This window comes from Cebus imitator, unplaced genomic scaffold (assembly GCF_001604975.1).
Source record: "Cebus imitator isolate Cc_AM_T3 unplaced genomic scaffold, Cebus_imitator-1.0 Scaffold367, whole genome shotgun sequence".
NCBI lineage: Eukaryota > Metazoa > Chordata > Mammalia > Primates > Cebidae > Cebus > Cebus imitator.
The window spans coordinates 1,338,252-1,353,296 of NW_016107682.1; the positions used below are offsets into that span (position 1 = coordinate 1,338,252).

Sequence of the window (15,045 nt, forward strand, 5' to 3'; positions counted from 1 at the left end):
TTGGTTGAGACAGAGTCTTGTTCTGTTGCCCAGCTGGAGTGCAGTGGCACAGACTCAGTTCACTTCAACCTTCACCACCCAAGTTCAAGTGATTCTCCAGCCTCAGCCTCCTGAGTATCTGGGATTACAGGCATATGCCACCATGCCTGGCTTTTGTATTTTTTGTAGAGATGGGGAGATGGGGTTAAACCACCTTGGCCAGGCTGGTCTCGAACTCCTGACCTCAGGTGATGCTACTACCTTGGCCTCCCAAAGTACTGGGATTACAGGCATGAGCCACCGTGCCTGGCCTATGGTGGTGTTTTTAAGCTGCCATGACCCATCAGTGAATTATAAAGTCAATTCACTGGATTTCAATCAGTATTTTTTTATAAAGGAAGAATTGAACAGAATAGAAACTTTCAGAGCACATTCTGCATAGTAAGAGTAAGTGCTGTTTTGTGACATGTTATTTTCAATTCTATGTATATAAATATAAGTGCTGTAAGTTGCAATAGAAATCTGTTCCTTACAGTGGTAATTAAGAATTTTGAGGGCCACAGCTTCATAAGAAATCCAAAGTGGCTCTTCTTAGAAGTCTAGTCCCTTTTCCAATATCTATAGGGAATAATCAGACCCAGGAGACCCAGTCTTCCCATTTTTCTGTATCTCTGGTAGACAAATATTCAGATATCTAGACAGGGAGGATGATCAGCAGTGCATCCACCAACGAGCTGAGGAGCAAGCTTCCCTGGACATAGTGCTCAGAGTACTGTGGCATCAGATGGGGGGACCTCAAGGAGAACATAAGGAACACAGACAGGAAATTAGGACACAGGGCAGAAAGTGAAGAGGACATGCGTATGGAGCCTTAGGCTGTCAGCCACGTTTATAAGCAGCATGAATCAGAACAAAGATGAGAAGTAGGCTGACCATTTCTGCAGTGTAACTCATCAAAAAGTCTGCAGAAATAGTTCAAGTTAGTGGTTGAATGTTTGAGCTCTGGGGCCTAACCCACTGGGATCTAACACTGTTCTCTTTTTACTAGTTTGTCTGGTTATTGTGAATGTTAACCTCTCTGAGCCTTATTTCCATCATCTATATAAATATATATATATATATAATTTATATTTATTTACATGTTCATGTGTATATATTTACATATACATATACATATATTTATTTACATTTATATTTATTTGCATATGTATATATTTTAATATTTATTTGTATGTGCATATATTTGTATTTGCATATATGTGTGTTTGTATTTATTTGCATATTTATTTATATTTCTTTACATACATATTTACATTTATTTACACATACATATGTATTTTTTACAGAGTCTTACTCCGTTGCCTAGGCTGGAGGGCAGTGGTGCAATCATGGCTCACTGCAGCCTCAAACTCCTGGGTTCAAATGATCCTCCCACCTCAGCCTCACAGGTAACTGGTACTATAGGTGTGCACCACCACGTCTGGCTAATTTTTTTAAAATTTTTTTGTAGAGACAGGGTCTCACTATGTTGCCCAGGCTGCTCTCAAACTCTGGTGCTCAAGTGATCCTCCCACCTCGGACTCCCAAAATGCTGGGATTACAGATGTGAGCCACCATACCCAGCCTCTATCATCCATAAATTGGAAAAAAAGAGGGTTATTATCTCATAGGATTTTTATGATTAATGAGTCAATACATGTGAAGAAGTTACATTGGTTCTGGCATATAGTAAAGATTCAATAAAAATACTGGTTAGTTTTTGAGAGATTTTGGAAATGAGAGGGAGAATAAGAGCAATAAGATTACTAAGTGAGATAAAATACAATTACTCTCACAATATAATTTCAATATTTTTATTAAAAGGATATGGTTCAGTATAAGACAGCCCTGAAACTACTTACAACATTTTCTTTTCTGGTAAAGATGTCAGTTTCTTATCACACTGGCTTGAAGTTACCTTCATGCATTTCATGATTTGCAGAGATAAATGAGAAATTAGTATTCAATTGCAAAATTCAAATATTAATTTTAAAAAAGTACTTGTTTTTTAAAATCTAATCTAAACCTCCCTTACTTTAAAATTGTCTGCCTAGGTGTGTTTCTTACATTTGGAAACACTCATCCTCGATAGTGTTATTGTCTCTTAAGAGACACCAGTTATCTAGGGCAGGAAGGTCCAGGCAATTAGATGAAGAAAAGTACAGAAGGAGTGTGGGCTGCAGGGGTGGGAGGGTAGCTATCTGTTGAGGATGAATTGATGCCAGGAGACATGCAGTTCCCAAAGCGGGCCCCAGATTCCAGAGAAGGGCACTTGGGTGAATAGAAAGGTAGATTTGCCTCATGGAAGCCCTGCTTTTCTGGCAGCCACATGAGTCCAGGTGAGAACTGTTGTAAAATTACAGCCTGTCATTTAGAAGTAATCCCCCCATTAAGGATAGCTTCGCCTTTCCACCATAACTCAGGGACAACTAAAATGTAAATGGTGATAATGTATTGTCAGACCTCAACAGACATACTTTTTTTTTCTTACCTTCCAAGGTAAGAGAGGACAAAGTACACTTTTAATCTCTTTTTTCTGTCTCCTCTATCCTACTCTTATTCCCAACTTCGCCCTTTTTCTTTTTTTAAAGACGAGGTCTCACTCTGTTGTCCAGGCTGAGTACAGTGGCACTGTCATAACTCACCGCAACCTCGAATTCCTGGACTCCAGCAACCTTCCCACTTCAGCCTCCCCAATAGCTGGGACTATAGGCAAGAGCCACCACAAGCAGCTCTCTCACCCTTTTTCTTCATAGAAACTGTTGTCTGCCTAACATTGAAAGAGGTACTTTAGCTGGCTGCAGTGGCTCATGCCTGTAATCCCAACACTTTGGTAGGCCCAGGAGTTTGAGACCAGCCTGGGCAATATAGTGAGGCTCCTGTCTCTATTTTTAAAAATTTTAATAGAGACCTCCCTACCAATCTCCCCAAACTCCCTACCTCCAGAGCAGCACAGTACACAGATTCAATGCTGTGTGCAGATGAGCTGTCATTATCACTAAGGTTGCCGTGCCTGCCTTTCCTATCAGACGACACACCTCTGAGGTTGCCAAAAATAGATAAAGGCCCTATTTCTAGAGACCCTTAGACGCCTGGAGAACCTCTACTAGTCTCCCTCCATAAGGATATCGGCACAGGCTTGGACGGAAAAGTTAGAGTGAAACTGGCTTCAATATAAATGGGAAAAGCCACCACAGGCTGGGGCAAGGGAGGGGCAAAAGCAGGGCTGTCAACAAGTCCACAGCTGAAGGGCTCAGTCCCTCTGGCAAGATTTGGGCTTCAGCGATTGAAACGTGAGGAGTGTTTGGTGGATAGGATCCTTGGAGGATATGACAGTGTGCAGAAGAGGATAAAATGCCCCAGACACACTTCCTCTGCTTCACAACTTGGCCCAGGGCCAACCTGGCTATTTTCCAAGTCCTGAAGCCCAGGTGGACCTAAATGTCTGGAACTAACAGGATCTTACCTAAAAGAGAGCCAGCTGGCAGAATTCACACACACGCACACTCATTCTGGTGAAAGCTGGTTCAGGCAGGAAGCAAAACCATTCTTGATCAACAGGACTCAGGGCATACGCAGAGGATCAAGAGGATGTAGTGGTTGAAAGTAAAGGCTTTCGGGGTAGACTGCCAAGATACAAAATCGGCTCCACCACTTTATAGCTCGGCAGTTCTAGCAAGTTACTCAGACTCTCTAAGCCTTACATTTTTAGTCTGTAAAAATGGGCTGGGCACCGTGGCTCACGCCTGTAATCCCAGCACTTTGGGAGACTGAGGTGGGAGAATTGCTTGAGCCCAGGAGTTCAAGATCAGCCTGGGCAACATGGCAAGACCCCATCTCTACAAAAACTAAAAAATTAGCTGGGCATGGTGGGTCCCAGCTACTTGGGAGGCTAAAGTGGGAGAATCACTTGAGCCCAGGAGGTCAAGGTTGCAGTGAGCCATGATTGTGCCACTGCTCTCCAGCCTGGGTGACAGAGCAAGACCCTATCTCTAAAAAAAAAAAAAGAAAGAAAAAGAAATAATGTCAGTAACAGACACTACCATTAGAGTGATTACGAAAACTAAATAAGGAAATTTAGGTGCAGTGTTTCACACAACATCTGACACATAGTAAGTACTAAAAAATGGTTGCTCCATAAACGTCATCTTATTATAATCATTATTGTTATTACTTGTTCTTAACAGTCAGCTGGTAAAAATCTTGCAGGCACAATTTAATGAAACGGCAACTAGTCTCATATGGATATTAAATGAAATGGGGTAATACTGTGAATATATATATACATATACACCCAGGAAAATTGTACTCATTATCTAAACCTTGGGGTGCCTCTGCTCCTTACTTAGCACAGTAGCATCGTGGCTTCAAAGTCACGTTCTGAAATCAGACCAATCTGGGTTCAAATCCCAGCTCTGCTACTAAAGAGCTCTTTGACCCATGAACAACTTTATCTCATTAAGCTTCAGTTTTCTTATCTGTAAAAGGAAGAAATAATAGTTCCTACCTCATAGGATAGTTATGAATAGTAAGTGTGAGGATGCATGCAAATCTCTTCTTAGCAAGCGTTGGCTCACATTACTAACCTACTTCCAACAGAAGGCAGTTGTGAGAGTTTCAATGTTAAAATAGAAAGCACCCCTAAAAACAGGTGGGAGCTCTCATACTGAAAAATGCTGCCATACTGGGGAGGGTTGACTGGGGAGGAGCATGAGGAAATGTCTGGGGTGATGAAAATGTTAAATTTTTGTTTTGGGTAGTAGTTACATGGCTGTATAGAATTGTGAAAACTCACTCAATTGGACACTTAAGACCTGTGCACTTTATTGTGTGAAAATTGTACCTCAATTTTAAAAAGAAAAATAGCAGTTATGAATTCTGGTCTAGATTTAAGATTTTATCTCCTCCAATGCTATATGTGAAGCCTGGAAAATATCATTGAAAACATTCACATAGAGAAGTGAGGAGGTGGGTTCTGGGTATGCTTAAAGGCTCTCTGTCATTAAAGATGCTGTTTCTGCTAAAAACTCATTCATTAGGATCCAGTAAGGGCCATGGGGAGGTCTTAGTCATAAGCATTGTTTCATCAGATCTGTGGGAATAGTGAATCCAAGGCTTACCTTTACGGATTTTACTTAGGGTGTCCATTTGCAACTGATGAGATAAGGGGGTGGGATGGAGTCACACCCACCCATCCACCTATTATACTTATTACACAAGGTTTTTTAACAGTGGCTGTGGTCTTGCTTTGGAGGAGTAAGGTGTGCATACCTGATGAGAAAAGATAAACCCGTGAATGGATGAAAGTGCAAATGGACAAATAAGCATTTGCTAAATGGCTGTCATGCATCTCCTGGATGATTTAATTGAATTTAATTCCCACAAAAATCTTGTAAAGTTGGGGTTATTATAACCACTTAACAAGTGAGAAAGCCAGTACTTAGAAGAAGCAATGAGGCTCATGTTCTACAGCCAACTCACAGCAGAGAGGGACCCCCATATAATCCGTGCATATCCTAAATAATTTTTGTTTGTTACAAATAATATTTTTTCTTACGATCTCCTCTGTGTAATATTAGAGTGTGTATGTGCCATTTAGCACATATCAAAAGGTTTTCTCTTTGTTCCAAATGCCATCCCAGCCACCTCTGTTAGGGAATTAATCAATAGAAAATTATGAGGTAGGATATAATTTTGAAGCGTTAGTCACTATTTTCCTGTAATATTTTCTCTGGCCTCATTCTTGCCATCTTTCAAATAGCAAATAGACTATTCTGAGCTCCACCTCCCCCAGGCAGGGTAGGTTAACAGAAAGTAGAGAAAAAATTGAGCTTCTTTTGACTTTTGAATCTCCAAAACTCAGGTCCCCATAAGGAATGGGAAAGAAACAGGCATACATAAGACGTAGAAGCCTCTTTGTTAAGTGAGAGGAAGAACTCTCATGCAAGATTACATGGAGATTTCCCAGCTGTGGGGAAAGGAAAGGGGTTAGAAGTCAGGAGCACAGGGATGTGAAGGTGACCCCTGAGAAAGGCTCTTCCCTTCCTCCCTCACCCATTCAAGTGTCAGATGGGCAGGGGGAATTACTCAAGCTTCAGACAGGTCTGTGTTTTCCCAAATCAAAGAGAAAAAACAAGAATATCCTAGAAAAGAAACGATTTTGTAGTGCATCCAGGAGATTAATATTGAGGGGGTGGGCCCCATGGGAGCTGAAGTGATGGAGGATTTGTTGTGACCCTAGTGTTGACCGTCACAGTGAATGCCCTAGACATGCATGGAAAAATGATGACTACACACTAGACTCAAACCCTATACCCCCATGAGCCACCTTTTTTCACTGGGGACATCCTCTAGAAGTTAGGGGCAATCCTGGGGAGGGTGGGGGACTCCCCAAGCTGACAGAGATGGATTTCTGCTCCATTGAGGGGATGGAGTCTGAAACAAAAATTAGATTGTGTTATAGGAAAATAAGCATAGATTTCTTGTACAGTTCCATCTGTGGTGGGGTTCATATCACTACAGTTGTGCCTGTGGTAGATAGCCCTACTTCACACAGAACAGTCCAAGGAGGGAACAGTATGTGAGGCTCACAAATAGAAATCCAGGGGAAAAAAGAAAATCATTAGGGACAAAATGAATTTCAGCTTGTCCCCTGCTTTTAAAGCTGTCACATGCACTGAAGTCATCCTGTTTGTATAACCCCAAGTTTGTCTTTGATTGAAAATGCCTGCACCTTATTCCTTGTGAGTTAATGGCACTCCCCTGCTTATACTTTTCAGAGTCTCTGATCATAAACTTTCACCCTGGGATTTTTTTATTTTGAAGCAGAAATGTTTTTGGTGAGAGTCATTTATTGGTTGAATTCTTTGCAAGAGTCCCCCTGTCCAACACAAGCTGTAATATGTGTATGGCTCTTCTCTGTGCAGCACAGTCCATAGCAGCTCCTTTGGTCTTACTTAAATAGTTTCCAGTTCCCCGTATATCATCTGTCTGAGAATGACCTGCAGATAACCCTCCCAGAGGAGACAAAACAGATTGACCACACAGCCAGTTTCTTTGAGGAAATGTTGTCACTTGAACCACTGGAGACACAGAGGCCTAACAACAGCTGTTGTTCCACTTCTTTGACTTATGTTGTCAGGCAAAAGGAGAAAGGGACCAAGGACAAGCCTTGCTGATCCAAGCAGGGAAAACCAGCCTCAGAAATGGGGAGTGGATTGGGAGAGGAGAGTGAATATTGCCAATTCTGAGAAGAAGAATTTCCTAAACTATAAGTGAGTGTAAGACAATTGCACATAGGACAGACCAGGCTCCACCCCATCTGCAATTGGCCAAAGACTGCCATTCCTGCAAGAAATAGTATCACTATGCCGTAAAATGCTTTGAGAAGTTAGGAACACTAAGGCCTAAAATTCCTCTTGCAAACTCAAAATTATTTTGGCATATTAAAGGATCTAAGAAGGTCTGCAACAAATAAACTGACATACTTTGTTTAAGCCAGAGTTTCCAAGCTTTGAATACAAAACACTTTCCTGCCTGCCTACTACTGCCCAGCAAAATGAGTTTCACTGCACACCAGTTTGGGAACTGCAGACACATACTTTTCAGTTTTCATTTTTCTTTTATTAAATTTAGTAACTTTCTGATGTTTGGATTTAGTTTTTCATTTTTACCCTCTTGTGTTCGCTTCAATGTAGCTTTTAAAGACTACAAATATTTCTCTAAATGTCAAGAGTTTTGAGGGGGGGGCTCTGAAAAGGGAGTGAAGAGACGGAAAGAGAAGCTGAAGAGCTGAATTCAGTTCGGCAGAAGGCCCAAGAGAAAATAGGCCCCAGGTGGAAGAATAGAAGACAGCTGATGTGATCCCCGGACCCAAAGGAGGGAAAGATAAGAGGTGTGTAACTTGCAGAAAGGAGATTCTTAGATGATTTTCTTTATTTTTTGGAGATGGAGTCTTGCTCTGTCGCCCAGTGTAAGGGAGAAACCCCACAAGTGCCGTGACAAGGGTCTGAAACCTCAGCCTGTTCCCACATAAATATTGATTTAGAAAAGAATTAGAAATGTTGGCACATAGTTATTCCTTTATATAATCATATATAATCTTATACTCACTTATAATCATAAAGATATATACTCACTATAACCTTTAATTTTACTAATGACTGCTGGCTTATGAAGCACAGAACTGAGGTGACATTGTGAACAAAGTGACCCTAAGGCAAGATGCTCTAAGCCCTCTGTCACGTCCGCATAAGGGCTGCCGGAGGGCGCCTTGGCTGTGCGGCAGCGCCAGTGCTGTGAAAGCGCCCACTGTTTAGCCAGCTAGGGAAGGAGACGTCCAAAATGACCGAGACATCTCCTTCTGGGGAAGTTAGGAGAAAACTCCACTTCCCCAAGCTCTTGTGGCAAGGCCTGACGGCTGTCAGGGAAGCCCGCAGGCATCGGGGGCTTACCGTGTCTGTGGATGCTGTGCTCCGGCGGTCACATTCCATGTCTGCTCTCACGCCCTGCTCCTGCACCTGGTTTCTCTTTTTCTTAAGAGATAAGAATTAATAGTAACATAATCTTAGTGTCCTTGGTATTTCTGACAAATAAGCAAAGAGCGCTGACGCATTAGGTTTTCTCCTCACCTCGGCTACTTGAAAGAATTGGGCCCCCATCTTCAAGACACGTGATTGCCCTGACCCTGTCACCCACCACCATCCCTCACCCTACCCTCCCTGCCCACTGCTTTGTACTCAACAAAAGTCAGAGTGTCCAGGCACTCGGGGCCACTGCAGGTCCCCACGCTTTGGCTGGCAGTGGACACCCTGGCCCAAACTCTCTTTTCATCTCTGTGTCTGTGTCTTTTATTTCTACCGTTTCTCGTCTCTGCACCAGCAGGGAAGAGCTCACAGAACCCTGTAGGGCTGGACCCTCTAGCCCAGGCAGGAGTGCAGTGGTGCATTTTCAGCTCACTGCAATCTCCGCCTCCCAGGTTCAAGTAATTCTTGTGCTTCAGCTTCCTGAGTAGCTGGGACTACAGATGCCCGCCACCACACCCAGCTAGTTTTGTATTTTTAGTAGAGATGGGGTTTCTCTATGTTGGCCAGGCTGGTCTCAAACTCCTGATCTCAGGTGATCTGCCCACCTTGGCCTCCCAAAATGTTGGGATTACAGGCATGAGCCACCACGCCTGGCCATGTTAGATGATTTTCTAACATAGATTAAGGGAGTCAGGAGCAAATATGTTGTACAGGTGTACCTTGTTCTAAAATTGACTTTAAGTTGAATCAATGAATCAGCTGTTCTCCCGCCTCTCTCCCTCTGCTCTAGCTTCCCTATTTCCTGAGACACAGCAATATTGAAATTAGGCCAATTAATAACCCTACAGTGGCCTATCAGTGTTCAAAGGAAAGGAAGAGTCACAAGTCTCTCACTTTAAATCAAAAGCTAAAAATGATTAAGCTTAGTGAGAAAGGCATGTGGAAAACTGAGATAGATTTAAAAAAAAAAAAAAAAAAGCGCGAGATCTCTTGTGCTAAACACCAAGCTGTGAATGCAAAGAAAAAGTTCTACTCCAGTGAACAAGCTAATGATAAGAAAGCGATACAGCCTCATTGCTGATATGAAGAACATTTTAATCTATCCTCATTGCTGGATAGACGATCAAACCAACCAACACATTTCATTAAGCCAAAGCCTAATTCATGTGAAGGCCTTAACTCTTTTCAATTCTATAAAGGCTGAGAGAGGTGAAGAAGCTATAGAAGAAAAGTCTGAAGCTGGCAGGTGTTGATTTATGAGGCCCATGGAAAGAAGCTGTCTCCATAACATAAAAGTGCAAGCTGAAGCAGCAAGTGCTGATGGAGAAGACGTAGCAAGTTATCCAGAAGATCTAATTAAGCCAGGAATGGTGGCTCATGCCTATAATCCCAGCACTTTGGGAGGCCGAAGCGGGTAGATCACCTGAGGTCAAGAGTTCTCGACCAGCCTGGCCAACATGGTGAAACCCTGTCTCTACTAAAAATACAAAAATTAGCTGGGCATGGTAGCAAGTGCCTGTAATTCCAGCTACTCGGGAGGCTGAGGCCGGAGAATCACTTGAATTTGGGAGGCAGAGGTTGCGGTGAGCCAAGATCATGCCACTGCACTCCAGCCCGGGCAAGAGAATGAGACTCTGTCTCGAAAAAAAACCAAGGAAGAGGTAGTTAAGATCATTGTTGGAATGTGGCTAAACTAAATAACACATTTTCAATGTAGATTAAACAGCCTTCTGTTGGATGAAGATGGCATCCTCGTACTTTCAGAGCTAGAGAGAAGTCAATGCCTGGCTTCAAAGCTTCAAAGGACAGGCAGATTTTCTTGTTAGACGCTAATGCAGCTGGTGACTTGAAGTTGAAGCAAATGCTCATTTACCACTTTGAACATCCTAGGGCCCTTAAGAAATATGTTAACTCTATTCTGCTGTGATTTCTAAATAATGGAACAACAAAACCTGGATAACAGCACATCTTCTGCAGCATAGTTTACTAAATATTTTAAGCCCACTATTGAGAACTACTGTTCAGAAACAAATAGGATTACTCTCAAAATATTACTGCTTGTTGACAATGCATTTGGTCACCCAAGAACTGTGGTGGAGGGGCACAAGGAGATTAATGCTATCTTCTTGCCTGCAAACATCCACTCTGCAGGCCACAGATCAAGAAGTCATTTTGAATTGCAAGTCTTATTATTTAAGAAATGCATTTTGTATGGCTCTTGCTGACACAGATAGTGATTCCTCTGTTGGATCTGGAAAAGGTAAACTTAAATCCTTCCAGAAAAGATTCACCATTCCAGATGCCACTAAGAACTTTTTTATTTATTTATTTATTTATTTTTTCAGACGGAGTCTAACTCTGCTGCCCAGGCTGGAATGCAGTGGTGCAATCTCAGCTCACTATAACCTTCACCTCCCAGGTTCAAGCGATTCTCCTGCCTCAGTCTCCCGAGTAGCGGGGATTACTGGCATGCACCACCACACCTGGCTAATTTTTGTATTTTTAGTACATGGGGTTTCACCATGGTGGCCAGGCTGGTCTGGAACTCCTGACCTCAAGTGATCCACCCACCTTGGCCTCCCAAAGTGCTGGGATTACAGGCGTGAGCCACCGTACACGACCCAGATGCCACTAAGAACATTTGTACTTCATGGGAGGAAGTCCAAATATCAACATTAATAGGAGTTTGTAAGAGGCTGATTCCAATCCTCATGGATGACTTTGGAGGGTTCAAGATTTCAGTAGAGGACGTAATTACAGATTTGGTAGAAACAGCAAGAGAGCTGAAATTAGAAATGGATCCTAAAGATGTGACTGAATTACTGCAATATCATGATAAAACTTGAACAGATGAGAAATTGTTTCCTATGGTTGAGCAAAGAAAGTGGTTCCTTGAGATGGAATCTACTATTGGTGAAGTTACTGTGAATACTGTTGAAATGACAACAAATGATTTAGAATCATACATAAACTTAATTTTGAAATTATCATTTTACTCAATCTTACATATTAAAACTATACCTGCAACATGGTAGGAATTGAAAAAATGTTTACTGAATTGATATTATATTTAACGTAGGCTTCTTCTTTGTACTGTTTCCGTCTGTAAATATAATATTTACCAGGGATGATTTTAAGATTTCTTTTCTACCAGAGCACCTTCCTGACAGCAAAAAGATTGAGAGCATGGCTCTGGCATTAGACCAGGTCTGATTCTGGCTCTGCCACTCACCGAGCCATGTGAGTCTGGTCACGTTCGTTAGCCTCTCTGAGCTGCTGTTTTTCCATCTCTAAAACTGGGGTCATAATAGCTTCTAACTCACAGGACAGTCAGGGATGACCCACAGTACAACGCAAGTCAAGTCCTTAGCACAATGTCTGATGTCTGCAATCAGTGGAATCCTAGCAATGAGGTTGATGCCTGGGAGAGAAGGAGAGTGGAGGAGAAGATGAAAATACGTGAAGGACTAGGGTGATGAGATGGTTCAAGCTGGAGAAATGGAAACTTTTCCAGGATTAAGCAAGGAAGAGCTGGAGAGGTGCCAGGAGGAACTCATGAGGAGATGTATCTGCCAGATCTAAGTTTGATAGATGCTTTTATTTTAGATTTTTATTCAGTGTCTGCTCTGTGCAAGGCACTGCGCTGGAGATTAACGGGTTTTATTTTTTTATAATTTTTTAAATTTCAATAGTTTTTGAGGAACAGCTGGGTTTTTTGTTACATGGAGAAGTTAGACGTAGTGGCAATTTCTGACATTCTGGTGCACCCAGGGCCCGAGCAGTGTACACCACCCTATGTGTAGTCGTTGATCCCTTACCCCCATCATCCCCACTTACTCCCCAAGGCCCCAGTTAGCAAAGCAGAGGTGTTTTTCTTTTCTAGTAAAGGAGAAAAATGATACATAAGGAAAGAAATAAAAAGAAGGTAAAAGTTACTTACAGCAATAATAATCTACAAATGGATTAACAGACCAACGGATAAAGAGAAATGATGGTGATGCTTTACATGGGGAAGTCAGAACACAGGCCTGAGTGATGTGAAGAAGCCAAATGTAAAATCTGGGCAAGTAACGCACCAGACGGAGAGCACTACAAGTGTAAGAGCATCTGTTTCCGACATAAAGAAGCCCAGCGCACCTGGAGGGAAAAGGATGGGGGGGCGAAGAGTGGCAAGAGAGGCCCCAGCCAAGTCCTGGAGGACTTGGTGAGGCCTAATAAGGCATTTTCCAAATGTGGTGAGACACTGATGGAAGAGTCTCTCCCCATGCCTGCCTGCCTCCCTCGCCTGTCCATTACAGGCAGGGCAATGTTGTGGTCAAATTTCTATTTTTAAAATATTATTCTGGCTGATGCTTTGAAAAGAAACCATTGGGGTAAGAAGGGTAAGAGAAAAAAAGAAACCATTATAGGGCTTTGCAGTGGTCCAGGAAACAGATATGGGGCTTTGGACTAAGATAGAGATGTTGAGATGTACTTGGAATAAAAATATACCATATCTTGAAAGTTAAACCAATAGGTTTGGATGTAGGGTATGAGATAAAAGGGTCAGATCTGATTCCCGTGCAGCCACAGTTAGCCGGAATCGCACATGAATGGATGAAATGTGCCTGAGGGTGAGTTTAAAAACTTCAATTGGGCCAGATATGGTGGCTCACGCCTGTAATCTCAGCACTTTGTGAGGCTGAGGCAGAGAGATCACTTGAAATCAGGAGTCAAGACCAGCTTGGCCAACATGGTGAAACCCTGTTTCTACTAAAAATACAAAAATTAGTGGGGCATGGTGGCAGGTGCCTATAATCCCAGCTACTCGGGAGGCTGAGGTGGGAGAATTGCGTGAGCCTAGGAGATGGAAGTTGCAGTGAGCCAAATTGTACCACTGCACTCCAGGCTGGGCAATAGAGTGAAACTCTGTCTCAAGATAGATAAATAAATAAATAAATAAATAAACAAATAAATTGCCCATCCCCAAAGCCTAAGTCCTGTCCTCTCGCTCTCCTCCCCAGGCAGCATGAGCTTCACCACTCGCTCCACCTTTTCCACCAACTACTGGTCCCTGGGCTCCGTCCGGGTGCCCAACTACAGCGCATGGTCAGTCAATAATGTGGCCAGCATCTATGCAGTTTCCGGGGCAGCATGGGGTCCGGGGACCTGGCTACGGGGATGGCGGGGGGTCTGGCAGGAATGGGAGGCATCCAGAAGAAGGAGACCATGCAAAGCCTGAATGACCACCTGGCCTCCTACCTGGACAGAGTCAGGAGCCTGGACCCCAGGAACCAGAAGGTGGAAAGCAAAATCCAGGAGCACCTGGAGAAGAAGGGACCCCAGGTCAGAGACTGGGGCCATTACTTCAAGACCATCGAGGACCTGAGGGCTCAGATCTTCACAAATGCTGTGGACAATGCCTGCATCGTTCTGCAGATTGACAGTGCCCGTCTTGCTGCTGACGACTTTAGAGTCAATTATGAGACGGAGCTGGCCATGTGCCAGTTCGTGGAGAGCGACATTCATGGGCTACGCAAGGTCACTGATGACACCAATGTCACTTGGCTGCAGCTGGAAACAGAGATTGAGGCTCACAAGGAGGAGCTGCTCTTCATGAAGAAGAACCACAAAGAGAAAGTAAAAGGCCTGCAAGCCCAGATTGCCAGCTCTGGGTTAACCATGGAGGTAGATGCCCCCAAATCTCAGGACCTCGCCAAGATCACAGCAGACATCTAGGCCCAATATGACAAGCTGGCTCAGAAGAACCGAGAGGAGCTGGACAAGTGGTGGTCTCAGCAGACTGAGGAGACCACCACAGTGGTCCCCACGCAGTCCGCCGAGGTTGGAGCTGCTGAGATGACACTCACAGAGCTGTGACATACAGTCCAGTTCTTGGAGATTGACCTGGACTCCATGAGAAATATGAAGATTAACTTGGAAAACACCCGGAGGCAGGTGGAGGCCCACTACACCTTGCAGATGGAGCAGCTCAAAGGGATCCTGCTACACCTGGAGTCAGAGCTGGCACAGATCCGGGCAGAGGGACAGCGCCAGGCCCAGGAGTACAAGGCCCTGCTGAACATCAAGGTCAAGCTGGAGGCTGAGATCGCCACCTACTGCCGCCTGCTGGAAGATGGAGAGGACTTCAATCTTGGCGATGCCCTGGACAGCAGCAACTCCATGCAAACCATCCAAAAGACCACCACCCGCCAGACAGTGGATGGCAAAGTGGTGTCTGAGACCAGCAACACCAAAATTCTGAGACATTAAGCCCTCAGAAGCAGGGGACCCTTTGGGGAGCAGGAGGCCAATCAAAAGTTCAGAGGTCAAAAAAAAAAAGATAAGTAAATAAATAAATAAATGCTCCAGTCGGATAAATTGGAAACCCACCAACCAGACCAAAAAAAAAAGGAAATTTGGATTCTTATAATTTTTTTTTTTGTTTGTGTTTTTAGAAACAAGATTTCACTATGTTCCCCAGGCTAGTTTCAAACTCCTGGGTTCAAGGGATCCTCCTGCC

The 15,045-nt window shown here is 43.4% G+C and overlaps 1 pseudogene; it reads left to right on the forward strand.

Moving 5' to 3' along the window:
* Window positions 1-13,505: 13,505 nt before the first annotated feature.
* LOC108288173 lies at window positions 13,506-14,795 on the forward strand (annotated as a pseudogene).
* The last annotated feature ends 250 nt before the right edge of the window (window positions 14,796-15,045 follow it).